The sequence below is a fragment of the Microcaecilia unicolor genome, chromosome 6, assembly GCF_901765095.1.
Source record: "Microcaecilia unicolor chromosome 6, aMicUni1.1, whole genome shotgun sequence".
NCBI classification, from domain to species: Eukaryota; Metazoa; Chordata; class Amphibia; order Gymnophiona; family Siphonopidae; genus Microcaecilia; species Microcaecilia unicolor.
In genome coordinates this window covers 11,811,852-11,826,883 of record NC_044036.1, presented here as the reverse complement: position 1 = coordinate 11,826,883, position 15,032 = coordinate 11,811,852, and the positions used below count along the sequence as shown (strand labels likewise).

The following is a 15,032-nucleotide window of genomic DNA, read 5'->3' as shown; positions in this document are numbered from 1 at the left end:
GTAGAAGCCTCGATGCAGTCGATGCCGATGCAGAGGTCGAAGACTTCGATGCTGTCGACGTCGATGCACTCGATGAGTCCCGTGCTGTTGTCGTCGAAGTGCCCGAGAACAACGCGTTCCACTGGGCCAATCTCGCTACCTGAGTCCTCTTTTTCAAAAGAGCACAAAGACTGCAGGCCTGCGGGCGGTGCCCAGCCCCCAGACACTGAAGACACAAAGCGTGCCTATCAGTGAGTGAGATTACCCGGGCGCACTGGGTGCACTTCTTGAAGCCGCTGGAAGACTTCGATGACATGGGCGGAAAAATCACGCCGGCGAAATCAAAATTCGCGATGATGACAAAAGGCACCAAAAAGAAGGGAGAAAAAACCCGTACCGAGGCCAAATAGGCCAGTCCCGAAAGCGAAAGGAAACTTACGCGGGGAAAAAGCTGGAAATACGGGAAAGGGGTAAAGACAGAATCGGTCTCTTTTTTTTTTTTTTTTTTTTAAGCGAAAATCGCGAAGACGCGCGAGTTCAACTTGAGGGGCACGAAACGGCAGCAAAACACGACCATCCCGAGCGCGGACAAAAGAAGATTGACTAACACGAGCCGGTTCAGGCGGGAAGACGGTCGCGCATGCACGGTGCGCATGGGCGCGCGAGGGCTAGCAAAGGCCTTTGCTAGTGAAGATTCCGATTGGAGGGGGCTGCCGTGGACGTCACCCATCAGTGAGAACAAGCAGCCTGCTTGTCCTCGGAGAATTCAAATTTCACTACTTGCAAATAAACCTTTCTTACTCACGTCAATCATATAACTATGGAGAGGAAAAGACTTCAGACACTCAATGACCCCTACTTAATATATAATAGTAGGTATCATGCTGCTCAGCGCTCACTTTTGAAAATAAATTTTTCTTAATGTAAACCTGCTGGCGAGCATCCTCATGAGTCATAAAAGCCTCTCCAATGTATGCCTTCTTACTTAGTATGTTATTTTTCTTTCTTAATTTGTTCTTAACATTCTTATCAAAATACTCTGGCACTTATCTGTTAAGCGGTTTGGACTAATGGGTAACGCCCAACAGAGAGCTCCTGTTTTGCAGATGCTTCGTAAGGAGCAGGTCCCATAATCTGCCTCGCCCTGTTCCTACGCCAGCTCGCTGTCCTTTAGGAAACCGTCTAACCCCTTTTTAAACTCTGCTAAGCTAACCGCCTTCACCACGTTCTCCGGCAACGAATTCCAGAGTTTAATTAAGCGTTGGGTGAAGAAACATTTTCTCCGATTTGTTTTAAATTTACTACACTGTAGTTTCATCGCATGCCCCCTAGTCCTAGTATTTTTGGAAAGCGTGGACACTTCACATCCACCTGTTCCACTCTACTCAATATTTTATATACCTCTATCATTGTCTCCCCTCAGCCGTCTCTTCTCCAAGCTGAAAAGCCCTAGCCTCCTTAGTATTTCTTCATAGGGAAGTCGTCCCATCCCCGCTATCATTTTAGTCGCCCTTCGCTGCACCTTTTCCAATTCTACTATATCTTTCTTGAGATGCGGCGACCAGAATTGAACACAGTACTCAAGGTGCGGTCGCACCATGGAGCGATACAACAGCATTATAACATCCTCACACCTGTTTTCCATACCTTTCCTAATAATACCCAACATTCTATTCGCTTTCCTATCCGCAGCAGCACACTGAACAGAAGGTTTCAGTGTATTATCGACGACGACATCCAGATCCCTTTCTTGGTCCATAACTCCTAACGTGGAACCTTGCATGACGTAGCTATAATTCGGGTTCTTTTTTCCCACATGCATCAACTTGCACTTGCTCACATTAAACGTCATCTGCCATTTAGCCGCCCAGTCTCCCAGTCTCGTAAGGTCCTTCTGTAATTTTTCACAATCCTGTCGCGACTTAACAACTTTGAATAACTTTGTGTCATCAGCAAATGTAATTACCTCGCTAGTTACTCCCATCTGTAAATCATTTAGTTAAAAAGCAGCAGTCCTAGCACAGACCCCTGAGGAACCCCACTAACTACCCTTCTCCATTGTGAATACTGCCCATTTAACCCCACTCTCTGTTTCCTATCCTTCAACCAGTTTTTAATCCACAATAGGACATTTTCTCCTATCCCATGACCCTCCAATTTCCTCTGTAGCCTTTCATGAGGTACCTTGTCAAACTCCTTCTGAAAATCCAGATAGACAATATCAACCGGCTCCCTTTTGGCCACATGTTTGTTTACTCCTTCAAAGAATTGAAGTAAATTGGTCAGGCAAGATTTCCCCACACAAAAGCCGTGCTGACTTGGTCTCAGTAATCCATGTCCTTGGATGTGCTCTGTAATTTTGTTTTTGATAATAGCCTCTACCATTTTCCCCGGCACCGACGTCAGACTCACCAGTTTGATAAAGTTATTTTTTTTTAATGCACTTCCTAATCTATTAAAATCGAAGAAAATGAAATGCTGTATGCCCTTTTCATATAGCAATTCTAGTTAATGTAGGGCCTTTACACCTTTATATGCACAAGGCCTTGGGCAGCACTAAGTATTGATTGATGTGAAAACCTTTTACCGCTTCAGGTAAAAAAGAACATAAGAATAACCATACTGGGTCAGACCAATAGTCCATCTAGCCCAGCATCTTGCTTCCAACAGTGGCCAATCCAGGTCACAAGTACCTGACAGGAACCTAATTAGTAGCAACATTCCATGCTACCAATCCCAGAGCAAGCAGTGGCTTCTCCCATGTCCATCTCAATAACAGAAAACTGCCCCATTGTGGAAAAATTGCAAATTAAGAAACATTGTTGTTTTTTGAATATATTGTATGTCAAAAGAATTAATGTTAATGATTTTATATCACGTTTTTAGGAATTTTAGTAATTTTCCTTATGACATACTTTCTGTAATTTTATTTATTGTTTAATCCTAGGTGTATGACGTAGTTCTTTGTTTGTACTCCACCTCAAACTCTCTAGGGAATAAGCGGAATATAAGGGAAGAATGTAATGTAAGATGAATGCATGAAATGCACTCTCTCTTCTGGCCAAACTTACTGGTAATTAATAGCATGCTCCAGGATACATATCATATGCCTGTTGATACCATAGCTTCAAAAGAAAGTTCCAAAACCTCACTAGAACCAATAGGAAGACCCATGTAACTGGTAGTTTCCTAACTAGGGGCTTTGTATGCCATAAGACTTTCATGAACTTGAACAAAAACTGCAGCATTACTGGGTTTCCAACTACATGAGTATGGTAATCTGCTACTGTACTTAGATGTACCTTCACCAACTAGGTCTGAAGACCAGCTGCCAAGTTGAAACAGATGCTAAAGCAGATCTCATGGAAAGCAGATAAAAGGTTCAAGGTTCTCATGTATAAACCAGATGGACAATATCCTCCATTTCAGAAGTCCTTTTACTAAGGAGCACTAGTGTTTTTAGCTCAGGCTAAAAATAAGCGTGCACTAAATGCTAGAGACGTCCATATATTCTTATTGGTGTCTCTAGTGCTTAGCAAACACTAATCATAACGCTGTCGCGCTTTTGTAAAAGACCCCTTTTAATGCTGTAAGATCTCATAAATTGATTCTTGGAAGATAATATCTTCCATCTTCTGATAAAGGTGGACCGATGCTGTTAGTGATCATTCAACAATAACATTCTAAGTGCAAGCTTATGGATGTTCTCAGAAATGATGGGGCTGTTATCCACTCACTATAGTCACTTGGAGGTTGGAAAGGAAAGAAGAGGGTTAAATTAGATTGTGAGCCCTCCAGGGTCAGGGAACTACCTAGTGTACTTTGAATGTAGCTCACCTTGAGCTACTACTAAATTTGAATTTAAGTAATTTAAAGTGTCATTATGCTAATTGCTCTAGTTTCACAGAAATAGATGGAAGAATTAATTTTCAAAATATTCTGATCAAATAGGTATTAAGCTGGCAAATAAAACAAGAAGATATTACATTCAGCACATAAAAATCGTATCAGGTTTAACGTCAGAAACATTACTGCTTATATATAAAAAACAAGATTTATATGATAGAGGTATATATATATTTTTTGTTACATTTGTACCCCGCGCTTTCCCACTCATGGCAGGCTCAATGCGGCGGGCAATGGAGGGTTAAGTGACTTGCCCAGAGTCACAAGGAGCTGCCTGTGCCGGGAATCGAACTCAGTTCCTCAGTTCCCCAGGACCAAAGTCCACCACCCTAACCACTAGGCCACTCCTCCTCAAAATAAAATAATGAGTGGAGTGGAACAGGTGGATGTGAAGCTTCTGTTCACGCTTTCCAAAAATACTAGGACTAGGGGGCATGCGATGAAACTACAGTGTAGTAAATTTAAAACAAATCGGAGAAAATGTTTCTTCACCCAACGCGTAATTAAACTCTGGAATTCGTTGCCGGAGAACGTGGTGAAGGCGGTTAGCTTGGCAGAGTTTAAAAAGGGGTTAGACAGTTTCCTAAAGGACAAGTCAATAAACCGCTTCTAAATGGACTTGGGAAAAATCCACAATTCCAGGAACAACATGTATAGAATGTTTGTACGTTTGGGAAGCTTGCCAGGTGCCCTTGGCCTGGATTGGCCGCTGTCGTGGACAGGATGCTGGGCTCGATGGACCCTTGGTCTTTTCCCAGTGTGGCATTACTTATGTACTTATATGTACTTATGTACTAAAATTTTCACTTTTATTTTTTCTTTTCCTCCTCTTATAGTAACCTCAGTGTTCTATATGTTGTATACTCAACAATCAGATAAGCAGTTTCATTCATTTATAAACACTCCTTTTAAATGTTTTTCTAGATCTCTTTTCAAAAGTTGTTGTGACTTTGTACTATTTTTGTTTTTCAGAAATCTATTAATACCACAGCTTAACAAAGTTACTGAGTTTTCATAAAACCTAAATATAAAGATTACATAATAACTAATTCCACATTATCATAAACAAATTTCAGTTAATATCAATTGCTACTTTAGAGAGTTTAAAAAGATGGTAAAAAGATGAGCAATACAATTTTACAAGTTAAGCATAATACTTCATGGTTTATGTTTCTAGTGTAACAGCGTCATATGCAGGTGATTATTTGTTTTTTTTTTATTTATTTGGACTTTGCTCACACCTTTTTCAGTAATAGCACAAGGTGAGTTATATTCAGGTACACTGGGTATTTAGTCTTTCCTCAATCCTCAGAATGTACCCCCCTACAGTTGTTTCAAAACAATCTACGCCCTGCTGCGTCTTATGTCTGTCAGTGATCCAAAATCAATGGTGATGTGTTTAATTAAGGCATTTGGCCAATTCATTAAATTCTGCCACTAACTACCCACACAAATGAATCATCTTATTTTAAAAATATAACCCTCTGAAATAGAACTGAAAATTAAATGTTAACTTACCTGCAACCCTCTTCTTCGCAAAATACTTGAATCATCCATATTGTGAAGTTCGAGTTCCAAAGCACAGCAAGCATTCCTAGACAGAGTGGTTCTTTTTGATGCTCATACGCTGCCCGTTCAAGTTGAAAACTATAAGCCAAGTCATGAAGTCTGGAACATGACTGGTACTTCTAGCAGTGTTCCATTATAACATTTAAAGACAATCAAGCTCTGAGTCGTCCATCATACGAGTTTCATCTACTGCCTCTATCAATCATACTATAACCAAATGTCGCCTATCTAGAACTGTATGTCACAGAAAGCCACAAAAAAAAAATTCTTTTTCAAGTTCTACTGAATTGTTTTTCCCTAGACATTTGCTTAGATTCAGAAGATAGTAACATATTCTAAGGAAAAAAATTAATATGCTATTTTTCTTAATAAAATCTCAATATATTTGAACTGTGTTTTTGTTCACATACAAAATTATCATAAGGTTTATAATCTTTCAAATAAACTGTCATGTTGCATCTTTGAAAAACGAAGGAAGAAAATAATATCCAATGCTCTTCAAACAAATCAGGAAAACTTCCTTTATACCACAGAACTGGCAAAATTAATGTCAAAGGCATTCAAAAGCTGTGGCATTTTTTTATTTGTTTTTTGTTTGTTTCACTTGTCTCCAAAATAATCTTCATCTTCTCCTCTATTAAGTGGCAAAGTGTGGGGAGTATTGAAGAGTACTCTTCTTTGGCACCTTGGATAAATGTTAAGGTCTGAAAAGTATTGAGAGGTCTGGTGCATGTGTTGCGAGTTTTCAGCATTTAAAAATCCATATCTTCATTCATATATTTGACAGTCAAAGCAAGCATTAATAATCATTCTGTCAAAAAAGTAGCACTTTGAAAAACTGCCCAGTTGTACATACTGTAAAGTATTTCAGGGGCTTTTATCCAAATTGATTCTTAATATTTGATTTTGTTAAGGCTTTCTGAAGAAATTCTCAGCATAAAGATAGAAATTCTTCAAGTTTGGCTGAATAAATGATTCCCATTTCTCCATTCCCAATTCTCTTTTCTACTCCAGGTTTGGTTTCTAAACTTACACACCATAAACAGTGTAAAACAAAAGCAGCATAATAAAGAATTCTTTAAAATACGTGAATTGTTTGAATATTCCGAAAGTGTAGGAACAAAAGAATAAAATAAAATAAACACACACTACACAATGAAAATAAACATTGCAATATTTTTAGCAAGGCTTATTAGTGCTTGCACAATATATTCAATAACTTATTTACAACTTCTGAGGATAAATACTGCATAAATCATTTTTAAAAATTCCCTTCAAAAAATAAAATATGCAAAAGGTATTAGAAACAATATACTTCAAATGTCCTAACAAAGGATCACATAGGAGGAGTTTTTAATCACCATGTCTCAATATGTAATACGAGCAAAGACAAGAATAAGAAGATTCCACACCCTAACATGCCTTCCATAATGCCGCTTTTGATTTCCACAGATTTAAGAAAATCTGAATCATAGTGTGCAGGCTGAAGCATTTATAAGGATTTGCTATGTGCAGAGAAATCATTTGACAATATCCAGACAAGGTAGCAATGAATGGCATGAGCTAGCAGCATAACAGTATAAATGTCGAATAAAAAAAAAGCTACAACTCCATTCCGAACAACAGCCGTCTTGTGGATGCTTTCCAGAGTCCAATGTGGTACATCCTTGTGAGAGCTAATAAATCCACATCATGCCTGATGAACTTCCTCCATCTGTGGCTGAAACAAGTGTATTATGAATTCAGCCTGCAGAGTCTTTGTGAGCTCTACATCAGTGCAACCAACCATACACAGACTGAATAAGCAGTTTATTTGCATAGGGTGTAACAGTGGAAAAGCAAACAGCCAACTGGCTGATCCACTTTAAAGCTACAGCATTCACTCTTCCTAGAATGTAACAGAAAACTGAATGCTTAATTACCAAGACAGTACAACTCCCATGTGATTATTGCACAGAATTCTTCAGACCTGGGTCTAAAGCATAGCTGTTATTTTGATGCAAAAATTTAAAATTCATCTGTTAACATTCAGAAAACAGCAGATCTCGATGTAATAGTATTAATTAATTATGCACAGAACTGAAACCCAACAGACAACAAAATAAACTGCACAGTTACAAGATCCTCAAGCCTTAGAACATGCAACAAACAGTTTACTGAAGGCTACACAGCAAGTACAAGAAAAGCAATGAAACAAAAGCCATGTATAATATTAAAAAGAAACCAATGACACTACCACAAGAAAAACATCAACCTGCATATAGACTCCATTTCAAATTCTTTGAAAATCTTGTGTATGTGCTTTTCAATACGGACCATACAGTTTTTTTTTTTTTTAAGCTTAATTTCAAGTTTTCAATTCCAATAAATGCAATGATAACACTGCTTGGAATAAAACATAATCCCTGCTGATGACATATCAAGATTCTTCAATATGTAGCTAAAATCAAGATTCTTCAATATGTAGGTAAAAAGAAAAACAGAATAAGTCCCCCCACCCTAGCGTATAAAGCGAATGCTACATACCTGTAGAAGGTATTCTCCGAGGACAGCAGGCTGATTGTTCTCACTGATGGGGTGACGTCCACGGCAGCCCCTCCAATCGGAAACTTCACTAGCAAAGGCCTTTGCTAGTCCTCGCGCGCCCATGCGCACCGCGCATGCGCGGCCGTCTTCCCGCCCGAACCGGCTCGTGTTTGTCAGTCTCATATGTAGCAAGACAAAGACAAGGGAAGACACAACTCCAAAGGGGAGGCGGGCGGGTTTGTCAGAACAATCAGCCTGCTGTCCTCGGAGAATACCTTCTACAGGTATGTAGCATTCGCTTTCTCCGAGGACAAGCAGGCTGCTTGTTCTCACTGATGGGGTATCCCTAGCCCCCAGGCTCACTCAAAACAACAAACATGGTCAATTGGGCCTCGCAACGGCGAGGACATAACTGAGATTGACCTAACAACTTATCCAACTAACTCAGAGTGTAGCCTGGAACAGAATAAACATGGGCCTAGTGGGGTGGAGTTGGATTCTAAACCCCGAACAGATTCTGAAGCACTGACTGCCCGAACCGACTGTCGCGTCGGGTATCCTGCTGCAGGCAGTAATGAGATGTGAATGTGTGGACAGATGACCACGTCGCAGCTTTGCAAATCTCTTCAATAGTGGCTGACTTCAAGTGGGCTACCGACGCTGCCATGGCTCTAACATTATGAGCCGTGACATGACCCTCAAGAGCCAGCCCAGCCTGGGCATAAGTGAAGGAAATGCAATCTGCTAGCCAATTGGATATGGTGTGTTTCCCCACAGCCACTCCCCTCCTGTTGGGATCAAAAGAAACAAACAATTGGGCGGACTGTCTGTTAGGCTGTGTCCGCTCCAGATAGAAGGCCAATGCTCTCTTGCAGTCCAATGTGTGCAGCTGACGTTCAGCAGGGCAGGAATGAGGACGGGGAAAGAATGTTGGCAAGACAATTGACTGGTTCAGATGGAACTCCGATACAACCTTTGGAAAGAACTTAGGGTGAGTGCGGAGGACTACTCTGTTATGATGAAATCTGGTGTAAGGGGCCTGGGCTACCAGGGCCTGAAGCTCACTGACTCTACGAGCTGAAGTAACTGCCACCAAGAAAATGACCTTCCAGGTCAAGTACTTCAGATGGCAGGAGTTCAGTGGCTCAAAAGGAGGTTTCATCAGCTGGGTGAGAACGACATTGAGATCCCATGACACTGTAGGAGGTTTGACAGGGGGCTTTGACAAAAGCAAACCTCTCATGAAGCGAACAACTAAAGGCTGTCCTGAGATCGGCTTACCTTCCACACGGTAATGGTATGCACTGATTGCACTAAGGTGAACCCTTACAGAGTTGGTCTTGAGACCAGACTCAGACAAGTGCAGAAGGTATTCAAGCAGGGTCTGTGTAGGACAAGAGCGAGGATCTAGGGCCTTGCTGTCACACCAGACGGCAAACCTCCTCCATAGAAAGAAGTAACTCCTCTTAGTGGAATCTTTCCTGGAAGCAAGCAAGATGCGGGAGACACCCTCTGACAGACCCAAAGAGGCAAAGTCTACGCTCTCAACATCCAGGCCGTGAGAGCCAGAGACTGGAGGTTGGGATGCAGAAGCGCCCCTTCGTCCTGTGTGATGAGGGTCGGAAAACACTCCAATCTCCACGGTTTTTCGGAGGACAACTCCAGAAGAAGATGGAACCAGATCTGACGCGGCCAGAAAGGAGCAATCAGAATCATGGTGCCTCGGTCTTGCTTGAGTTTCAACAAAGTCTTCCCCACCAGAGGTATGGGAGGATAAGCATACAGCAGATCCTCCCCCCCAGTCCAAGAGGAAGGCATCTGATGCCAGTCTGCCGTGGGCCTGAAGCCTGGAACAGAACTGAGGGACTTTGTGGTTGGCTCGAGATGCAAAGAGATCTACCAAGGGGGTGCCCCACACCTGGAAGATCTGGCGCACTACTCGGGAATTGAGCGACCACTTGTGAGGTTGCATAATTCTGCTCAGTCTGTCGGCCAGACTGTTGTTTACACCTGCCAGATATGTGGCTTGGAGCACATGCCGTGACGGCGAGCCCAGAGCCACATGCTGACGGCTTCCTGACACAGGGGGCGAGATCCGGTGCCCCCCTGCTTGTTGATGTAATACATGGCAACCTGGTTGTCTGTCTGAATTTGGATAATTTGGTGGGACAGCCGATCTCTGAAAGCCTTCAGAGCGTTCCAGACCGCTCGCAACTCCAGAAGATTGATCTGCAGATCGCGTTCCTGGAGGGACCAGCTTCCCTGGGTGTGAAGCCCATCGACATGAGCTCCCCACCCCAGGAGAGACGCATCCGTAGTCAGCACTTTTTGTGGCTGAGGAATTTGGAAAGGGCGTCCCAGAGTCAGATTGGACCAAATCGTCCACCAATACAGGGATTTGAGAAAACTCGTGGACAGGTGGATCACGTCTTCTAGATCCCCAGCAACCACTGGGAAGCTAGGGTCCATTGAGCAGATCTCATGTGAAGGCGGGCCATGGGAGTCACATGAACTGTGGAGGCCATGTGGCCCAGCAATCTCAACATCTGCCGAGCTGTGATCTGCTGGGACGCTCGCACCCGCGAGACGAGGGACGACAAGTTGTTGGCTCTCGCCTCTTGGAGATAGGCACGAGCCGTCCGAGAATCCAGCAGAGCTCCTATGAATTTGAGTATCTGTACTGGGAGAAAGATGGGACTTTGGATAATTTATCACAAACCCCAGTAGCTCCAGGAGGCGAATAGTCATCTGCATGGACTGTAGAGCTCCTGCCTCTGATGTGTTCTTCACCAGCCAATCGTCGAGATATGGGAACACGTGTACCCCCAGCCTGCGAAGTGCCGCTGCTACTACAGCCAAGCACTTCGTGAACACTCTGGGCGCAGAGGCGAGCCCAAAGGGTAGCACACAGTACTGGAAGTGACGTGTGCCCAGCTGAAATCGCAGATACTGAGCTGGCAGTATCGGGATGTGCGTGTAGGCGTCCTTCAAGTCGAGAGAGCATAGCCAATCGTTTTCCTGAATCATGGGGAGAAGGGTGCCCAAGGAAAGCATCCTGAACTTTTCCTTGACCAGATATTTGTTCAGGGCCCTTAGGTCTAGGATGGGACGCATCCCCCCTGTTTTCTTTTCCACAAGGAAGTACCTGGAATAGAATCCCAGCCCTTCTTGCCCGGATGGCACGGGCTCGACCGCATTGGCGCTGAGAAGGGCAGAGAGTTCCTCTTCAAGTACTTGCTTGTGCTGGAAGCTGTAAGACTGAGCTCCCGGTGAACAATTTGGAGGTTTTGAGGCCAAATTGAGGGTGTATTTTTGCCGGACTATTTGAAGAACCCACTGATCGGAGGTTATGAGAGGCCACCTTTGGTGAAAAACTTTCAACCTCCCTCCGACCGGCAGATCGCCCGACACTGACACTTGGATGTTGGCTATGCTCTGCTGGAGCCAGTCAAAAGCTCGTCCCTTGCTTTTGCTGGGGAACCGAGGGGCCTTGCTGAGGCGCACGCTGCTGACGAGAGCGAGCGCGCTGGGGCTTAGCCTGGGCCGCAGGCTGTCGAGAAGGAGGATTGTACCTACGCTTACCAGAAGAGTAGGGAACAGTCTTCCTTCCCCCATAAAAACGTCTACCTGTGGAGGTAGAAGCTGAAGGCTGCCGGCGGGAGAACTTGTCGAAAGCGGTATCCCGCTGGTGGAGCTGCTCTACCACCTGTTCGACATTTTCTCCAAAAATATTATCCGCACGGCAAGGCGAGTCCGCAATCCGCTGCTGGATCCTATTCTCCAGGTCGGAGGCATGCAGTCATGAGAGTCTGCGCATCACCACAACTTGAGCAGCGGCCCTGGACGCAACATCAAAGGTGTCATACACCCCTCTGGACAGGAATTTTCTGCACGCCTTCAGCTGCCTGACCACCTCCTGAAATGGCTTGGCTTGCTCAGGAGGGAGCTTGTCCACCAAGCCCGCCAACTGCCGCACATTGTTCCGCATGTGTATGCTCGTGTAGAGCTGGTAAGACTGAATTTTGGCCACGAGCATAGAGGAATGGTAGGCCTTCCTCCCAAAGGAGTCTAAGGTTCTAGAGTCTTTGCCCGGGGGCGCCGAAGCATGCTCTCTAGAACTCTTAGCCTTCTTTAGGGCCAAATCCACAACTCCAGAGTCGTGAGGCAACTGAGTGCGCATCAGCTCTGGGTCCCCATGGATCCGGTACTGGGACTCTATCTTCTTGGGAATGTGGGGATTACTTAAAGGCTTGGTCCAGTTCGCCAGCAATGTCTTTTTTAGGACATGATGCATGGGTACTGTGGACGCTTCCGTAGGTGGAGAAGGATAGTCCAGGAGCTCAAACATTTCAGCCCTGGGCTCGTCCTCCACAACCACCGGGAAGGGGATGGCCGTAGACATCACCCAGACAAAGGCCGCAAAAGACAGACTCTCAGGAGAAAGCTGCCTTTCAGGGGAGGGTGTGGGATCAGAAGGAAGGCCATCAGACTCCTCGTCAGAGAAATATCTGATGTCCTCCTCCTCCTCCTCCCACGAGGCCTCACCATCGGTATCAGACACAAGTTCACGAACCTGTGTCTGAAGCCGTGCCCAGCTCGACTCCGTGGAAACACGGCCACGGTGGGAGCGTCGAGAGGTAGACTCCCTCGCCCGCACCGGCGAAGCTCCCTCCGCCGACGTAGTCGGGGAGCCTTCCTGGGAGGCGACCGCAGTCGGTACAGCAAGCGGCACCGATGTCGGAGACCTCACCCCGGGCAAGGGGCCAGCCGGCGCCTCACTCGACGGTACCGGTGGCGCAAGCACCCCCGGTACCGGAGGGGAAGGGCGCAACAGCTCTCCCAGGATCTCTGGGAGAACGGCCCGGAGACTCTCGTGCAGGGCGGCTGTGGAGAAAGACATGGAAGCCGATGAAGGAGTCGAAGTCACAGTCTGTTCCGGGCGTGGAGGCTGTTCCGGGCTGTCCAAGGTGGAGCGCATCGACACCTCCTGAACAGAGGGTGAGAGGTCCTCCCGGTGCCGATGCCTGCTGGGTGCCGACTCCCTCGGCGACCCAGAGCTCTCGGTACCGACGCGGGAAGGAGACCGGTGTCGATGCTTCTTTGACTTTTTCAAACGAAGCATGTCACCGAAGCTTCCCGGTACCGATGAGGAGGACGTAGAATCCAGCCGTCGTTTCCTCGGGGCCAAGGCCGAAGAAGGTCAGTCTCGGGGGGGGCTGTACCGCAGGAGCCCTCAGGGTAGGGGGAGACCCACCCGAAGGCTCACCGCCACCAGCAGGGGAATGGACAGCCCTCACCTGCACTCCAGACGAAGCACCACCGTCCGACGACATCAGCACTAGTGGAGGTCCCGGTACCACCGACTCCGATGCAGCCTTTCGATATCTCGGCCCCGACGATGCAGAAGGTCGATGCCTCGATGCAACCGATACAGTCGCGGCCGAGGGCGGAGGTCTTGATGCTATCGATGTCGACGCACTCGATACTCCCGGTGCCGATGCCGATGAAGAGCCCGAGAACAAAACGTTCCACTGGGCCAATCTCGCTACCTGAGTCCTTTTCTGTAAAAGGGCACAAAGACTACAGGCCTGCGGGCGGTGCCCAGCCCCCAGACACTGAAGACACAACGCGTGCCTATCAGTGAGCGAGATTACCCGGGCGCACTGGGTGCACTTCTTGAAGCCGCTGGGAGACTTCGATGACATGGGCGGAAAAATCACACCGGCGAAATCAAAACTCGTAATTGCGGTAAGGCACCAAAAAAAGGGGGAGAAAAAAAAACTCGACCTGAGGCCTCAAAGGGGCCTACCCCGAAAACGAAAGAAAACTTATCGGGGCCAAAAACTAGAAATACAGGGAAAGGAAAAGACCGTAAGGCCCTTCTCCGAAATCCCTTTTTTTTTTTTTTAGAGCGAAAAAGTCAAAAGACGCACGAAGGTCAACTTAAGGGGCGCGAATGGCGCAAACACGACCGTACCGAGCGCGGACAAAAGAAGACTGACGAACACGAGCCGGTTCGGGCGGGAAGACGGCCGCGCATGCGCAGTGCGCATGGGCGCGCGAGGACTAGCAAAGGCCTTTGCTAGTGAAGTTTCCAATTGGAGGGGCTGCCGTGGACTTCACCCCATCAGTGAGAACAAGCAGCCTGCTTGTCCTCGGAGAAAGCTGACTACATAGAGCATAAAGAGGTACACTATTAAAACCAATGTCTTCAAGCTGAAGAGGATGTAGTAGGAGTCAGTAAGATGGAGTCCAACCAATTTGAATAACAATCCCAAATACGATGAAATGACAAGAGATTATTCCTCTTGATTGCTGTTAACTTAGACATCAAATGCACATTGTTCAATATGGACAGTAATGCAGTGCGACCTGGGAAGCTAGGCGTCTTCCAAGATGGACCAACTTCCTCTTATCACAAGGTACAACAAAGGGACCAACACTGAGTAAGCAGCCTGCAGCTATTTTAGGGAGAGTCAGACCCAAGATGTCTGAGGCTAGTTGCATGACCTGATCTCAAAAAGATTGAGCTATGGGGCATGACCACCAGATGTGTAAAAAGGCTCCCACAACCTCAGCAGCATATATCGCTATCTTGCCCATATATGGATTTAAGGCAAGTGGGAGTATAATATCTTTGATATAGCATTTTATAGCCATTCTCCACTATACACAATGAGTTTACATGCTTTTCCCAAGTCTCACCCTCGAATTCACATCCCAGTGTGGTTTCCCATGCAGTTTTATATAGAATTGGTACAAGAATTTGGAGCAATAGGGCTCAATAGAATCTTGTAATACTACCTCTACCACTGCCTCCTATACTGCATTCTAAAGGGGTTTCCTCCAAAAGGAGCTCTGACCAGGCTTTGCCGCAAATAAAGTCTGCCACCTGCCTATGACAAAAAAATCTCTGTGTGGAAGACCAAATTCTTCTGTCATCAGAGTGAAGTAACTCTCCATTCTCAAGCAGTTGACCTAAGGAAAGTGGGTCATTGCCCCTCCATCTGTATAATAAGTGCTATCCTGCCAGCCTAGAACAAATCCTTCCA

General features: G+C 45.6%; 1 protein-coding gene across 1 annotated transcript in view; it reads right to left on the bottom strand.

Moving 5' to 3' along the window:
• The window catches only part of MAST2 (microtubule associated serine/threonine kinase 2), a 624,140-nt gene that overhangs the window by 519,945 nt on the left and 89,163 nt on the right, over positions 1-15,032 (bottom strand). The gene's annotated exons all lie outside the window — the stretch shown is intronic.